Here is a 16,992-nt window from a genome sequence, read left to right on the forward strand (position 1 = left end):
AAATGTGGATAGTTGTAAAAGCAGTGTTGAGACAGCCATTCTGGGTGAGACTTTTTTTTCACTTCTAAGTACCACATCTTCATTAGCCAATGGTTGGGAAACCCTGACCACCTTCTGCATGCTAATTCCATGTGTTCAAACCTGTACATTTTAGCATATTTGCTCAAGTGGAAAAATAGGACAATAGAAATCTCTTGAGGGCCTTAAAGGGAAAACTTATGGTTTAGTAACAATGAAAGATTGTATTCTTTCAGGGGAAACAATTTGTTTTTATTTCTCTAATTTGTGAGCTTTTTCTATTATTATTATCTCTATCAAGATGTCCAAATTTCAGAGGCCGGTGGGGAAATTATTGGTACATGGGGACCAAATGTGACCAGCTCTGGAATACCCTGGACCTGATTTTAGTAGCAGCATTGCCTGGAATAGGACTGGCTTTACTAGTTGGTGTAACAATCCAGACTATCCACTACTGTAAAAAGAAGTCAAGGAATACAAATGATCACCGGTAAGAAATTTCTAAATACATCTGAGAATGATGGGAAATCACTTGTGAGATCAGTAAATGATTCAAGAAATAATGGATATCATTTATCATGCATACAGCTGATATATTCCCTTCCATATTCATCAACATTTAATTAAATTAAAACAAAAGTCAGGATAACTAAATAAATTTTGTTCAGGATTTGGATACAACAAAAACTGTAAAGCCCCTTCCTCAGATAAAAACCAAGTGAGCCAAGTGTAATTCACTAAACAATTGTCCTACTTCATTGCCTTCCTTCCACCAACGTGCTATTTGTATGCACCACACATACTGTCCTAAGAGTTGAGGTGGGGGAAGGGGGACAGCTGTACCAGTATCTCCTATTTACCCCAACCCCCAGCATCCAATAGGCTTGACTGTATTCTGACTCTGTCTTGGGCAAATCTCGTCACTTCACTGGGCTTCAATTTTCTCAGCTGTAGAGATTGCTATAATCTGACCTACACATCTCACAGAGATGGTGAGATTGACACTGAAAACAACAATCATTTACAGATAGCTTATTATATGTATCAGGCTGACTTATAAATGTTTCATACCTAACGGCCCATGTAATCCTCACAAGAACCCTATAAAGTACAGATGAGATTACTAAGGCACAGAGAGATCAAATAACTTGGCTGAGGTTACAGGGCTAAGTCTATACCCAGGCAATCTGACTCCCAGGCTTAAACTCTAATCCCCATGCTACACTAATGGACTCTAATGAGATAAAACAGTGCTCTGAAAGCTGTAAAGCCCTGTTGCATTCCTTTTGTTTTTTTGCTTAAAAGCAAATAGTATCCTTTATATTTTGCACTGCCTCTAAATGATAGAAATATGAAAGGTAAATACCAGTAGGGTAAAATCTCACCAATTTTATATCAGTTAATTCAAATTAGCATCTACTTTAAAGTATCATTCTCCAGTGACAAGATAATGTTACCCTCTATGCAGTATGAAGATAGTTTGAAATATTACTTTAAAATTGGAAGTGGCTTGTACTGTCAGCCTTACACTTCTAAGAATAGAATTAGGTTGGAAACCTCCTGAGATTTTAAAGAATCATTTTAATTAGAAATCATACCCATAAACAAGTCACCTTTTAAGTATTCTCCATAATTTTCCTACTCCAAAGCTTTCTAGAAGACTAGATTTGTATTCCAATCCTCTCTCTTCTACTAATTGTCTATGAGTTTGAGAGGATCACTTAGCCCCTGTTTCCTCCTTTATAAATGAAGAGTTAGGTATACATATCCTTCTTCTCTATAGTTGTGAGAATCAAATGAAATAATTAATGGAAAACTGCATTGAGAAGCAAAAGCAAAACAAAAAGCTTGATTATAGATTAGAATAGTAGTAGTGTTTATAAGCATTTAGACTTATTTACAGGTTTTTTGGGTAAAGAATTAATCTGCCTTATTTTTCTTCAGTTAAAATATAATTTAGTTTGAGCTCCTTTTTTTCCCTTCTGCCATTCCCTCAATTGTGAATTGACAGAGTGTTTCTATATATACTCTGGAAGATTCCTTAGTGTAGTGGAAAATGTATGGACATAGAGCAAGACAGACTGGGATTCAAATCCCTGCCCTATAAATCACTGACTGTGTGGCCTTGGGGAATTTCCTTAAAATTTCTCAGCCTCAGGTTTCTCATATGTAAAATGGAGTTAACAATACTTATCTTGCAAGCCTTACTCAAGTAAGATAATGTAATTTTTGTGAAATAAACTGATGTGTGAAATTTACTTTCAATTGCATTAAAAATATAATGGATTAATGGGTGGATAGAAGGATGGATAGATGGATAGATATATGCAAAAGCAAGTATAGTAAAATGTTAATGATTAAATCGAGGTGGTAGATACATGGGCATTCACTATAAAATTCAATTTTGGTGTGTGTTTGAAAATTTTCCTAATAAAATGTTGGGAAAAATCAGATAATGTAAAGTAAAACACTTTGAGCATGGAAAATACTCAACAAATGGTAGCCAATATTATTGCATTCTCTCGGGTACATATAATAATGGAGTCTTAAGATGGGAACATTCATTCTGTGTTGTCAAAAATGAGTTTATTTTAAAAAGTGATTTATAACCAATTAAGCTACTTCTCTATCCTAACTATATATATATATATATTTTTTAATTTACTGTGCCAGAGAACAGAGGAGTTTATCAGGACTCCAACCTCAGTATAATTCTGCACATGCTTTTGATACTGCTATGAGACCTTCTCAACCTGATCAAGGCCAGGTAAACACTGAAATTCATTTGTAAGGTAAACTAAGTTTACAGAAGACACCAAAGAGATAAATGCCTTAGAGAAACAAAAAGAACTTTGGGAGATTAAAGAAGTAGTCAGAGACAACAAAATGAAGTGTGATCAGAAGATCAAATTGTACAAATATGGGATTGTTGATGACAAGTTATTTATCAGTAGAGTACAGGCCAGGCCTGGGGCAAATTACACTGGGAGTTCTCTCTCCTTCTTTTCTCCAGCATTTGTTTCCAGGTAAAATCAAGTTAAAACATATATCAAAGGCAGCCTTGGGGAAAGTTAAAACACATATCAAAGGGGAAAAGGAAGCCACTAAAAGAGGGCTAGAAAGATATGGGTAACAGGACACGGATTAGAGCTATGTGGTTTTTTTTTTTTTTGAATTAGCTGAAAATCTCTTCTTATCTAACAATATGTTCTCAGTAGCACAGATCCTCTGAAACAGAAGACTTGTGTGGATCTCTTCAATTCATTGTACCTTAGGAATAGCTCTGAAGTAAGAGGTCTGGATGTCATACCCAACCACAAGTGTCAGAAGCAGCAGCAATGCTTTTATTGTTTTAAATCAAACAAATCGCTAGTAAGACACTGCAGCATCATCTTTTTGTTATGGTATTTTAGTCCTAGAATATGCCCAATTATGATCTCTATATTTTAAGAAAGACCTACTTTGAGGCTAAAGAACACAAGCCTCAGTATAATTCTACATATATTCCTGATATGGTACCTTCTCAATAGTATCAAGGCCAGTTAAAATTAAAATTCATGAAAAGGTTAAGATAAAAAGTTGATAAATGGTGGATGAGTGAATGATAGTGGTCATATATTTTCTATTAGAAGTCAGAACAGTTAAATATTGGAACTTAGAGAATGAGGATAGGATTTATGTGTTTCTGAATATATCTGTGTCTATCTATCTATCTAAAACATTTTTCAAAAACGAAGTTTAAGGTACTCTGGATGAATATACTATGGTGAATAATGTTGATGTTATGAAAGGCTAACTCTAGGGCTGTCAGATTGTTTTAGTTGTCAGTTGTTCTCCTGAAGTGACCAATTATTTTGTAGATGAATCCTATGAGTTAGAAAAGCAAGCAGGGAGGTGGTGTTTTTCCTCTTCTAAGTATTCACTTATTCTTAGCCTCTGTAGTTACTTTGGCTACCCACCTATTTTTCAAATCTCCTTCTCTCCTTTCATCATCCCTTTTTTACTTAATGCTATACAAGCTCTAATAGTGGATAAAATTCAGGAGGAGGGCCAATATAATGCACATCGTTTAGGCTATATTCAATAAATGTTACTCTCCCTTTTCCTGGTCTCAGTCTTCCTATGGCTAAATGTCTGCTCCGTTCCTGTTACATCTATCTGAATACCTCCACTGTAGACACTTTCTCTTCATTGCTGTGAACATTTCCTAAATTTCCCTTTACTGAGGACGGCACAAGTGAACCACCATGCCTGGTCTCAATCTACCATATTCTTCTCTTCTTGAGGGTTTCCCAGAGTATAGGGCATTAGGAAGTAGAAGTGGACTGCAGGTTAACAATTTAATAGAGGACTAGGAAACTTTTCAACTGAGTTAAACTTTTTAGAAGGGTGTCCAGATGCACTGTGCTCTGAGTGTACATTTAAAATATTGACTTTGGCGTGTGATGACTTTTCAGAAGCTAAGGCCCAGATCAGGTTTCCACAGACGTGAATAATGCTTTTTCATGCAAATTAATCACTATTTTCTTTATTCAGCTAACTCACACGCAGAGAACCAGGAATTAATAAGCAGAGCCTGAGTTCATTCTTGAATTTTCAACGTTAATCTTTTCTAATTGACTTAACAATTAGATTTGAGTGGGTGGAGGTAAGACTACATATTTGCTACCTCTTCTTCACCTCCATCCACTTTTACTTTTAGCACAGAATAGCTTGTGGCTTTCAAAGCTGTTACAATACTAGCATGAGCATATAATTAGAAGTCCCAATATATTCTGTGAATCTCTGGCAGGAAGGTGTGCTGCATAGTTTAGTCCTGTGAGAATTCACCATTGCTACTGTTGTTTTTTTTTCAGTTATTGTTCTGATCATAAATATGTTTTTTTAAGTTTATCTGCCTTTAAGTTTATCATGCCAGGTAATGATTCAGCCACATTCAGCCACAGGATATAACATGCTTTAGCTACTTTCACCTGGTGAAAATATATGACAACTATGTCCAGAGGGGGGAAAAAATACCCTTACATTTAATAGAGACCCAGGTAACTGGCATAGTCTGAAGAGCAAAGAAATAAATACTGGTATGACTTAAAGAGCATATAATAAACCATATAGTGGAGGCAACAAATATTGAGATGTGCTCACTGAAAAGGAAGAATACTTTGACTAAAAATAAGATCTTCTAAATTTGGCATTATAATCACAAACTTACCAAATTGCTGGATTTACTGTGTTTTCAAATAGAATGAATTGAAAGCAGGAGGAGATAATGAGCTAAGCTTTAAATGATCAATTTACCAAATCCAGGAGATTATTCTTCCTAGATAATAAATGAATATAATATCCAATAATTAAAGTATTCTTTACTGATACCTGAGAATATTATATTATTTAAGTAATTTCTCACTAGAAGTTGTTAATATCATCTTCAAACAGTTAAACATTATCAAGAACTCCACTACAGATGGCACTGTGCAAATTGTGATAATCTCCAGACCGTTGCTACATTTTCAGTCTGCATTATCTTTGGATATGTACATTATTCTACCTTATCAGTAAACAATTAGTCACAGCTTTATGAATATTTGCATAGTTAAAACCTTATGTCGTGTCACTTATCCAATTCATGAAATTAATTTGTCCATGACAACCAGTTATGTAAAGTGAACTGGAAATCAGCAAGGTAGAAATAATATCTTTTACTGAGATTAGTGTTTTTCAACAGTCCAATATTCTGCTTAGGAAAATAATATTAATTGGTTAGAAACACTAAAGGAATCTTAGTAATTGGAAGGGGAATATTATTTTGCAGCTTTTTTAACCTTTATTTTATTTCTTTTTACTTTTTATTTTTATACAATTTTTAAAGGTTACTTTCCATTTACAGTTGTTGCAAAATATTGGCTATATTCCTCGTGTTGTACAATATATCCTTGAGCCTATCTGACACCCAATAGTTTGTACCTCCCACTCCCCTGCCCCTATAGTGCCCTTCCCTCTCCCTCTCCCCTGACTGGTAATCACTAGTTGTATTCTCTATATCTGTGAGTCTGCTTCTTTTATGTTATATTCACTAGTTTGTTGTACTTTTTAGATTCCACATATAAGTGATATCATACAGTATTTATCTTTCCCTGACTTATTTCACTAAGCATAATAACCTCCAAGTGCATCCATGCTGCTGCAAATGGCAAAACTTCATTCTTTTTTATGTCTGAGTAGTATTCCATTGTATATCTATACCACATCTTCTTCATCTGCTGATGGACACTTCAGTTGTTTCCTTGTTTTGGTTATTGTAAATAATGTTGCTATGAACATTGAGGTGTATGCACCTTTTTGAATCAGTGTTTCGAAGAAAAATATGTTCTGACTAAACTCCTAAGCTTCCTTAATCTTTGTTCCTATTTTTGTCATTTTATTTAAGATTATCACGCACCCAAATTTTCTGGAATTTTTAAGATATGTTTTCAAAAACAATAAAATATCCACGCCACAGGGGAAAGTCACTGGATGAAATTCTCCATATTTACCAACAGATGGCAGTGATCAACCATTAAGTGTATCTTCCTAGGCCGTTCTGGTTTGCTGAGGAAGAGCCTCCTTTGTAAAAATTCAAAAGCAGAAAACCTGTAGTTAAGCACTCAGGGCCAAATCATTGAGAGGACTTACCATCAGTATCAAATTATGGCGATTCTGATAAAATCTTAACTGATTTGTGTCACACTAACAGCATTGTAAAGCAAGCATCAATCAAGTGGAAAATAGGAAAATAGAAAACTGTAATGCTGAAGGATCACAACTATCCTTTTTCTAAAGTATACATATATGATGGAAATACGTATGCCAAAATATTAACAATACTTTTCTTTAGGTGGGAAACTATAGGTTAATTTTCCTTAATATATAAAAATTCTTCATAATCGTGAAGTAAATGATCAACAATTCAATAAAAGAATGGACAAATTTGATGAACTGACAGTTCATTGAAAAGGAAATTCGAATAGCTCTTAAACATATAAAAATATGTTAACCTTCCTTCATTATTATGAAACATGACTGTAATTATACTGAAATACCATTTTTTGCCTATCATTTTAGTAAAGATCCAAAAGTTTGATAATATATTCTATTAGAAAGGCTCTGAGGAAAATGGCTGGTGTAAAGGCAGTTTGGCAATTACAAATGCATATATCATTTGACCTAGCAATATCACTTGGGGGAGTGAATATCCTGCAGATATATTCCCATAAGTGCAGACTGATATGTTTATAATATTTTTATTGCTGCATGGATTACAATAGGAAAGGATTGGAAACCACACAAATGCCTATCAAGAGAGGCTAGTTAAATAATCTATAGTACATCCATACAATGGAACGCTATTGGACTTTACAAAAGACGAAATGGATTATCTCTGTACTGATATGAAAATATCTCCAAGACAGGTATAGTGAAAAACAAAAAATGGTGCAAAAAAGTGTGTATGGTGTGCTTCGTTTTGTATAAGAAAGAGGAGGAAGTAAGAATATATATTCATGTTGCTTATATTTATATAAAAAAACTTTGGATTAATACACAAGCAACTATAAAAATGATTACTGCTTAGGGGATTGCGGGTGGAGACTGAATTGTTGGAGGTCAGGGGTGAGAAAAAGAAATTCATTGTTTAAATTATTACTTATTCAAAAATTTTCAGAGTATTTTGCTTTTAATAATGGAAAAAATAAAACTTTAGTTAGTTAATTAGTTACAGCTGTTAGTAATATTGTGCCATTATTATTTTCCTGATTTTGATAATGTACTATAGCTATATAAGATGTAAACTTTAGAGGAAGCAGAGTCAAGGTAATATAGGAACTCACTGTGCAATTTTTGCAACTTGTCTGTAAGTCTAAAGTCATTTCAAAATAAACGTTTTAAAAAATAAACATTGGTTGAAAACCTCTTTGGTCCAAAGTCCTGCTGGAATGTGTAGGAAGACAGATGAACATCATTATGCCTGGTATCCAGGGATATGATAAAGATCCATGAAACAATGGACAAGTCTAGGTCAGGTTCCTTTGCTATACCCTCTTTTTATTTTTTTAAATAAATTTATTTATTTATTTTATTTATTTTTTGCTGTGTTGGGTCTTCGTTGCTGCATGAGGGCTTTCTCTACTTGCGTTGAACGGGGGCTACTCTTCGTTGTGGTGTGCGGGCTTCTCATGGCAGTGGCTTCTCTTGTTGAGGAGCACGGGATCTAGGCGCGCGGGCTTCAGTAGTTGTGGCACCTCGGCTCAGTAGTTGTGGCTTGCGGGCTATAGAGCGCAGGCTCAGTAGTTGTGGCACACAGGCTTAGTTGCTCTGCAGCATGGGGTATCTTCCCAGACCAGGGTTTGAACCCACGTCCCCTGCATTGGCAGGCAGATTCTTAACCACTGCACCACCAGGGAAATCATGCTATACCCTCTTGCAGGAAGATGTTTCTTCCTTAGTAACATATCTTATTTTGCAACTATATTCTGGTTTGGGTGACTTTTTTTTTAATATCTTCTTCCCCACTAGGAGCAGGAAAATGTATGTACATATTGTACATGATAGGTGTCTTAAAGCATGTGTAGGGAATGTAAGTGGAAGAAAGATTATTTTTCTTTTGCCTAGCTCCGAAATTCAGAACCAAAACCAATGGTGGAGATTATGGTAGGCAAACTTCAATCAGATGTAATATATCTGTTTTCTAACAGTTGGAGCAATCAAATAATTAAACAGATTGGTCCCGTGAGGGGAGCACTCCTCAAAACTGAAAATATTCCAAAAAAGGGTAGGATGAGACAGGAGTGACATCTTCAGGTGGAAGAATAGACTAGATAACAGATAAGATTCTATGATAGTCACTGCTAAGATTCTGTATCCTTTCTGGCATATCACCCTTTAAATTTGCTTCAGCTTCCTTCATATTTGAAGAATCAAAGGAGCTTTTGTTTATTGCTATCCTTCAACTCTGTGTTTTCAGTATGTTAAATGCCAAGGTTATTGTTTGAAGCTCATTTTCTAATAAGTAATATTTAGCTCATTGAAGCTTATCTGCTGAGTTCTACCCACTCACTCAGTCTTGTGAGATCTCCACGCAGATTATCCTTGTCAGCTTGGCAGTTCATTTTCAGGAAGGTCAGCATCAGATGTTAGTATGGAAGAAATTTTAGAGACCATCTATTCAATGACAGGCACTTTAACGGCCTTTGGTGTGGAAACTTGTAAAAGTTTTTTGAAAGTTTAAGTAAGTTATAACAATTTCAACCCCCTTACTCAAAATGCTCAAAAAACCCAAGTTGATTTTGTCAGTCATAATTTTCCTTTATAGAAATCATGATTGCTTTTACATAATAAGTTATGTTTTCTTAAGCATCTGATGATATTGCTGTTAATCTTCCACCTCACCCACAATATAAGAATAAGAATTATTGGTCTATTGTTCTCAGGATTCTTATGGATTGGAGTCAGCATAGTGGCCATTTATAACAAAATGTAACACTTCGTGGTCATCTATTCCACGATTTCAAATTTGACTTTCTTCAAACTGTTCAAGAGATGCTCTCCAGCCCTTATGATTCTCCTACACCTAGTATTTTGACTAAGACTTGACAAGTGATTCTGAATAAATCTTTCTGCAATGAAAAAACTGTTCTATAAATCTGTGCTGTCCAATGTGTCAGCCACTAGCCACATATGGCTATAGTGGACTTGAAATTCAGCTAGTATGACTAAGGAGTGGGTTTATTTTATTTTAATTAATTTAAATTTAAATAACCAAATCTGACTAGTGACTACCATATTGGATAGAACAGGTATAGACCACCCTACACATTTAAAGTAACTTTTCTCTGACACCTTTGATTCTTTTTAATCTACATTTTTTAATGTATTTATTTGGCTGCATTGGGTCTTAAGTTGCGGTGAGTGGGCTCTTTGTTGCAGCATGCCAGCTTCTCTCTAGTTGTGGCATGTGGACTCCAGAGCACATGGGCTCAGTAGTTGCAGCACATAGGCTTAGCTGCCCTGTGGCATGTGGGATCTTAGTTCCCCGACCAGGGATCAAACTCCCGTCCCCTGCATTGGAAGGCAGATTCTTAACGACTGGACCAGCAGAGAAGTCCCCTTTGATTTACTAAACACTTTCAGGAAAGCTTTATTCTTAATTTCCCTCAGTAAAAACCAATGAAAATAATTCATGTAATGTCTTCACTAATCTTATTGTTAATTCTAAAACTAGCTTTTTTGTCTGTTCTCTCATTTCCCTCTTTGGGTTATGGTGTAAAAATATCTGAGCTTGGAATCATATGATCAGAGCCTGAGAAATAGTTCTGTGATCTTTTTACATATAGAATTTATACAGTCTGAATCTGTTGAATCGTTGTAATCAAGGAGTTCAAATGATTTTTTTTCCCAATCAACCGTCCATTCAGTATCATTAAGACTTTACTGTGATTGAGGTACTCTGGGATATAAGTAAGGTAATGGAGTAGAGAAGAACTAACATTTATTGAACATGTCCCATACACAAGGCATTTTTAAATCACAGAATGTCTGTAACATAGGATATCTATTTGAATCTTCATGACTGCCCCTGTCTAGTCTTATTAACCTATTTTTAATAACGAGGAAATCAACAATAAGATAGGTAAAGTGACTGTACACTTTTTCTGGGTTTTTTGGTACATTTAAAATGCATACCTCTCAAAATAAAACAAGGCTTCATTTTTTAAAAGTTCTAGACCTTTTAAATTTCTGGAAATTTCTAACCCTTACTCTATAATTGTAAAGAGAAAACAGACTACCACAGAATTCTAATAGTTTCTAATTTATTCATCTAAAAAATACTATGACTCTACGAATGGTCTCTGGTATGTTTTAAGCATATTCTACCATTTAATATCTCTTTGGAAATAATTTTTTACCTTTCTTGAATGTAAAAAATGTAGTATGTAAAAAGATATTTGGGGCAGAGTTTCAAGATGGCAGAGGAGTAAGACATGGAGATCACCTTCCTCCCCAGAAATACATCAAAAATACATCCACATGTGGAACAACTCCTACAGAACACCTACTGAACGCTGGCAGAAGACCTCAGACTTCCAAAAGGCAAGAAATTCCCCACGTACCTGTGTAGGGCAAAAGAAAGAAAGAAAAAACAGAGACAAAAGAATACGGACAGGACCTGCACCTCTGGGAGGGAGCTGTGAAGGAGGAAAAGCTTCCACACACTAGGAAGCCCCTTCACTGGTGAAGACGGTGGGTGGGTGGGTGGGGAAGCTTTGGGGCCACGGTGAAGAGCACAGCAACAGGGTTGTAGAGGGCAAAGCAGAGAGATTCCTGCACAGAGGATTGGTGCTGACCAGCTCTCACCAGCCTGAGAGGCTTGTCTGCTCACCCACCGGGGCAGGTGGTGGCTGAGAGCTGAGGCTTGGGCTTTGGAGGTCAGATCTCAAGCAGAGGACTGGGGGTGGCTGTGTGAGCACAACCTGAAGGGGGCTAGTGTGCCACAGCTAGCCAGGAGGGAGTCTGGGAAAAAGTCTGGACCAGCCTAAGAGGCAAGAGACCACTGTTTTGGGGTGCATGATGAGAGGAGATTCAAAGCACTGCCTAAATGAGCTCCAGAGATGGGCACGAGCTGCGGCTATCAGCACAGACACTAGAGATGGGCATGAGATGCTAAGGCTGCTGCTGCAGGCCCCAAGAAACCTGTGTGCAAGCACAGGTCACTATCCATACCTCCCCTCCAGGGAGCTTGTGCAGCCCCGCATTCCCAGGGTCCCGTGATCCAGGGACAACTTCCCCAGGAGAAAACACGGTACGCCTCAGGCTGTTGCAACGTCATGCTGGCCTTTTCTGCTGCAGGCTTGCCCCACAACTGTACCCTTCCCTCCCCTTGGCCTGAGTGACAGAGCTCCCTAATCAGCTGCTCCTTTAACCCTGTCTTGTCTGGGCAGGGAACAGACGCGCTCAGGAGACCTACACGCAGAGGCAGGGCCAAATACAAAGCTGAACCCCAGGAACTGTGTGAAGAAAGAACAGAAAGGGAAATTTCTCCCAGCAGCCTCAGGAGCAGGGGATTAAATCTCCACAATCAACTTGATGTGCCCTGCATCTCTGGAATACCCAAATAGACAATGAATCTTACCAAAATTGAGGCAGTGGAATTTGGGAGCAACTGTTGACTTGGGGTTTGCTTTCTGCATCTAATGTGTTTCTGGTTTTAAGTTTATCTTAGTTTAGTCTTTAGAGCTTATTATCATTGGTTGATTTGTTTACTGATTTGGTTTCTCTCTTCCTTTTTATATATATATATATTTTTCCTTTTTCTCCTTTTATGAGTGTGTATGTCTATGCATCTTTGTGTGATCTTCTCTGTATAACTTTGCTTTTACCATTTCTCCTAGGGTTCTGTGTCTCCGGTTTTTTTTCTTTTTTTTGTACTATATTTTTTAGCACTTTTTATCATTGGTGGATTTGATTTTTGGTTTGGTTGCTCTCTTTCATTCTTTTTTATTTCTATTACTGTTTTATTTTTAATAATATTTTTATTTTTAAATTAATAACTTTCTTTCTTTCCTTCTTTCTTTCTTTCTTTTCTTTCTTTCTTTCTTTCTTTCTTCCTTTCTTTCTTTCTTTCTCTTTCTTTCCTTCCTTCCTTCCTTCTTTCCTTCCTTCCTTCTTCTTTCTTTCTTTCTTTCTTTCTTTCTTTCTTTCTTTCTTTCTCTCCCTTTTCTTCTGAGCCGTGTGGCTGACAGAGTCTTGGTGCTCCAGCCGGGTCTCAGGTCTGAGCCTCTAAGGTAGGAGAGCTGAGTTCAGGACACTGGTCCAACAGAGGCCTCCCAGCCCCACATAATATCAAATGGCAAAAGCTCTTTCAGAGATCTCCATCTCGACTCTAGGACCCAGCTCCACTCAATGACAAGCAAGCTACAGTGCATGACACACTATGCCAAACAACTGGAAAGAAAGGAACACAACCCCACCCATTAGTAGAGAGGCTGTCTAAAATCATAATAATTTCACAGACACCCCAAAACACACCACCGGATGCAGTCCTGCCCACCAGAAAGACAAGATCCAGCCTCATCTGCCAGAACACAGGCACCAGTCCCCTCCACAAGGAAGCCTACACAACACACTGAACCAACGTTAGCCACTGGGGACAGACACCAAAAACAATGGGAAACACGAACCTGCAGCCTGCAGAAAGGAGACCTAAAACACAGTAAATAAGCAAAATGAGAAGACAGAGAAACACAAAGCAGATGAAGGAGCAAGGTAAAAACCACCAGACCAAACAAATGAAGAGGAAATAGAGTCTACCTGAAAAAGAATTCAGACGAATGATAGTAAAGATGATCCAAAATCTTGGAAATAGAATGGAGAAAATACAAGAAACCTTTAACAAGGACCTAGAAGAACGAAAGGGCAAACAAACAATGATGAACAACACAATAAAGGAAATTAAAATTATCTAGAAGGAATCAATAGCATAATAACTGAGGCAGAAGAACGGGTAAGTGACCTGGAAGATAAAATAGTGGCAAGCGCTACCACAGCACAAAATAAAGAAAAAATAATGAAAAGAATTGAGGACAGTCTCAGAGACCTCTGGGACAACATTCAACACACCAACATGCAAATTATAGGGTTCCCAAAAGAAGAAGAGAAAAAGAAGAGACTGAGAAACTATTCGAAGAGAATATAGTTGAAAAGTTCCCTAATATGGGAAAGGAAATAGTCAATCAAGTCCAGGAAGCACAGAGAGTCCCATACAGGATAAATCCAAGAAAAAACACGCTAAGACACATATTAATCAAACTACCAAAAATTAAATACAAAGAAAAAATACTAAAAGCAGCCAGGGAAAAGCAACAAATATCACACAAGAGAATCCCCATAACGATAACAGCTGATCCTTCAGCAGAAACTCTGCAGGCCAGAAGGGAGTGGCAGGACAAATTTAAAGTGATGAAAGAGAAAAACCTACAACCAAGATTTCTCTACACAGCAAGGATCTCATTTAGATTCGACAGGGAAATTAAAAACTTTACAGACAAGCAAAAGCTAAGAGAATTCAGTGCCACAAAACCAGCATCACAACAAATGCTAAAGGAAAATCTCCAGGCAGGAAACACAAGAGACGGAAAAGACCTAAAATAACAAACCCAAAACAATTTAGAAAATGGTAATAGGAACACACATATCGATAACTACCTTAAATGTAAATGGATTAAATGCTGCAACCAAAAGACATACAATAGCTGAATGGATACATAAACAAGACCTGTATACCTGCGGTCTACAAGGGACACACTTCAGACCTAGGGACACATACAGACTGAGAGTGAGTGGATGGAAAACGTTATTCCATGCAAATGGAAAAGAAAAGAAAGCTGGAGTAGCAATTGTCATATCAGATAAAATAGACTTGAAAATAAAGATTATTACAAGAGACAATGAAGGACACTACATAATGATCAAGGGATCAATACAAGAAGAAGATATAACAATTTTAAATATTTATGCACCTAACAAAGGAGGACCTCAATACTTAAGGAAATATTAACAGCCATAAAAGGGGAAATCGACAGTAACACAGTCATAGTAGGGTACTTTAACACCCCAATTTTACCAATAGAAAAATAATGCAAAATGAAAATAAATAAGGAAGCACAAGCTTTAAATGATACATTAAACAAGATGGACTTCATTGATTTATAGAACATTCCATCCAAAAACGACAGAATACACTTTTTTCTCAAGTGCTCATGGAACATTCTCCAGGATAGATCATATCGTGGGTCACAAATCAAGCCTTGGTAAATTTAAGAAAATTGAAATCGTATCAAGTATCTTTTCCGACCAAAATGCTATGAGACTAGATATCAATTACAGGAAAAAATCTGTAAAAAACACAAAGACATGGAGTCTAAACAATACACTACTAAATAACCAAGAGATCACTGAAGAAATCAAACAGGAAGTCAAGAAATACCTAGAAACAAATGACAATGAAAACACAATGACATAAAAGCTATGGGATGCAGCAAAAGCAGTTCTAAGAGGGAATTTAATAGCAATACAGTCCTACCTCAAGAAACAAGAAACAACTCAAATAAACAACCTAACCTTACAACTAAAGTAATTAGAGAACGAAGAACAAAAGACCCAAATGTTAGCAGAAGGTAAGAAATCATAAAAATTAGACCAGAAATAAATGAAAAAGAAATGAAGGAAACAATAGCAAAGATCAATAAAACTAAAAGCTGGTTCTTGGAGAAGATAAACAAAACTGAAAAACCATTAGCCAGACTCATCAAGAAAAGAATGGAAAAGACGCAAGTCAACAGAATTAGAAAAGAAAAAGGAGAAGTAACAACTGACACTGCAGAAATACAAAGGATCTGAGAGATTACTACAAGCAAATATATGCCAATAAAATGGACAACCTGGAAGAAATGAACAAATTCTTAGAAATGCACAACCTTCTGAGAATGAACCAGGAAGAAATAGAAAATATAAACACACCAATCACAAGCACAGAAATTGAGACTGTGATTAAAAATCTTCCAACAAACAAAAGCCCAGGACCAGATGGCTTCACAGGCAAATTCTATCAAACATTTAGAGAAGAGCTAACACCTATCCTTATCAAGCCCTTCCAAAATATAACAGAGGGAGGAACACTCCCAAACTCATTCTATGAGGCCACCATCACCTTGATACCAAAACAAGGCAAATATGTCACAAAGAAAGAAAACTACAGGCCAATATCACTGATGAACATACATGCAGAATCCTCAACAAAATACTAGCAAACAGAATCCAACAGCACATTTAAAGGATCATACACCATGATCAGGTGGGGTTTATCCCAGGAATGCAAGGATTCTTCAATATACACAAATCAATCAATGTGATACACCATATTAACAAATTGAAGGATAAAAACCATATGATCATCTCAATAGATGCAGAAAAAGCTTTCAACAAAATTCATCACATATTTATGATAAAATCCCACCAGAAAGTAGGCATAGAGGGAACTTACCTCAACATAATAAAGGCCACATATGACAACCCACAGCCAACATCATTCTCAACGGTGAAAAACTGAAATAATTTCCACTAAGATCAGGAACAATACAAGGCTTCCCACTCTCACCACTATTTTTCAACATAGTTTTGAAAGTTTTAGCCACAGCAATCAGAGAAGAAAAGGAAATGAAAGGAATCCAAATCGGAAAAGAAGAACTAATCTGCTACTGTTTGCATATGACATAATACAGTATATAGAGTATATCAGAGACGCTTACAGAAAACTACTAGAGCTAATCAATGAATTTCATAAGGTAGCAGGATACAAAATTAATGCATAGAAATCTCTTGCATTCCTATACACTAATGATTAAAAATCTGAAAGAGAAATTAAGGAAATACTCCCATTTACCATTGCAACAACAACAACAAAAAAATACCTAGGAATAAACCTACTTTAGGATATGAAAGACCTGTATGCTGAAAACTATAAGACACTGATGAAAGAAATTAAATATGATACAAACAGATGGAGAGATATACCATGTTCTTGGATTGGATGAATCAGCACTGTGAAAATGACTATACTACCTAAAGCAATCTACAGATTCAATGCAATCCCTATCAAATTACCAATGGTATTTTTCACAGAACTAAAACAAAAACAATCTTCAATTTTTATGGTAATACAAAAGACCCTGAATAGCCAAAGCAATCTTGAGAGAGAACAAGAGCACTGGAGGCATCATGCTCCCTGGCTTCAGACTATACTACAAAGCTACTGTCATCAAGACAGTATGGTACTGGCACAAGAACAGAAATATAGATCAATGGAACAGGATAGAAAATACAGAGATAAACCCATACAAATATGGTCAGCTTATCTTTGATAATGGAGGCAAGAATATACAATGG

At 36.4% G+C, this 16,992-nt stretch overlaps 1 pseudogene; it reads left to right on the forward strand.

The window, feature by feature from the left end:
• Nucleotides 1-359: 359 nt before the first annotated feature.
• Nucleotides 360-16,992, forward strand: part of LOC136142170 (V-type proton ATPase subunit B, brain isoform pseudogene) — a 35,222-nt pseudogene continuing 18,589 nt past the window's right edge.

Source organism: Phocoena phocoena, chromosome X (assembly GCF_963924675.1).
Source record: "Phocoena phocoena chromosome X, mPhoPho1.1, whole genome shotgun sequence".
Lineage (NCBI taxonomy): Eukaryota > Metazoa > Chordata > Mammalia > Artiodactyla > Phocoenidae > Phocoena > Phocoena phocoena.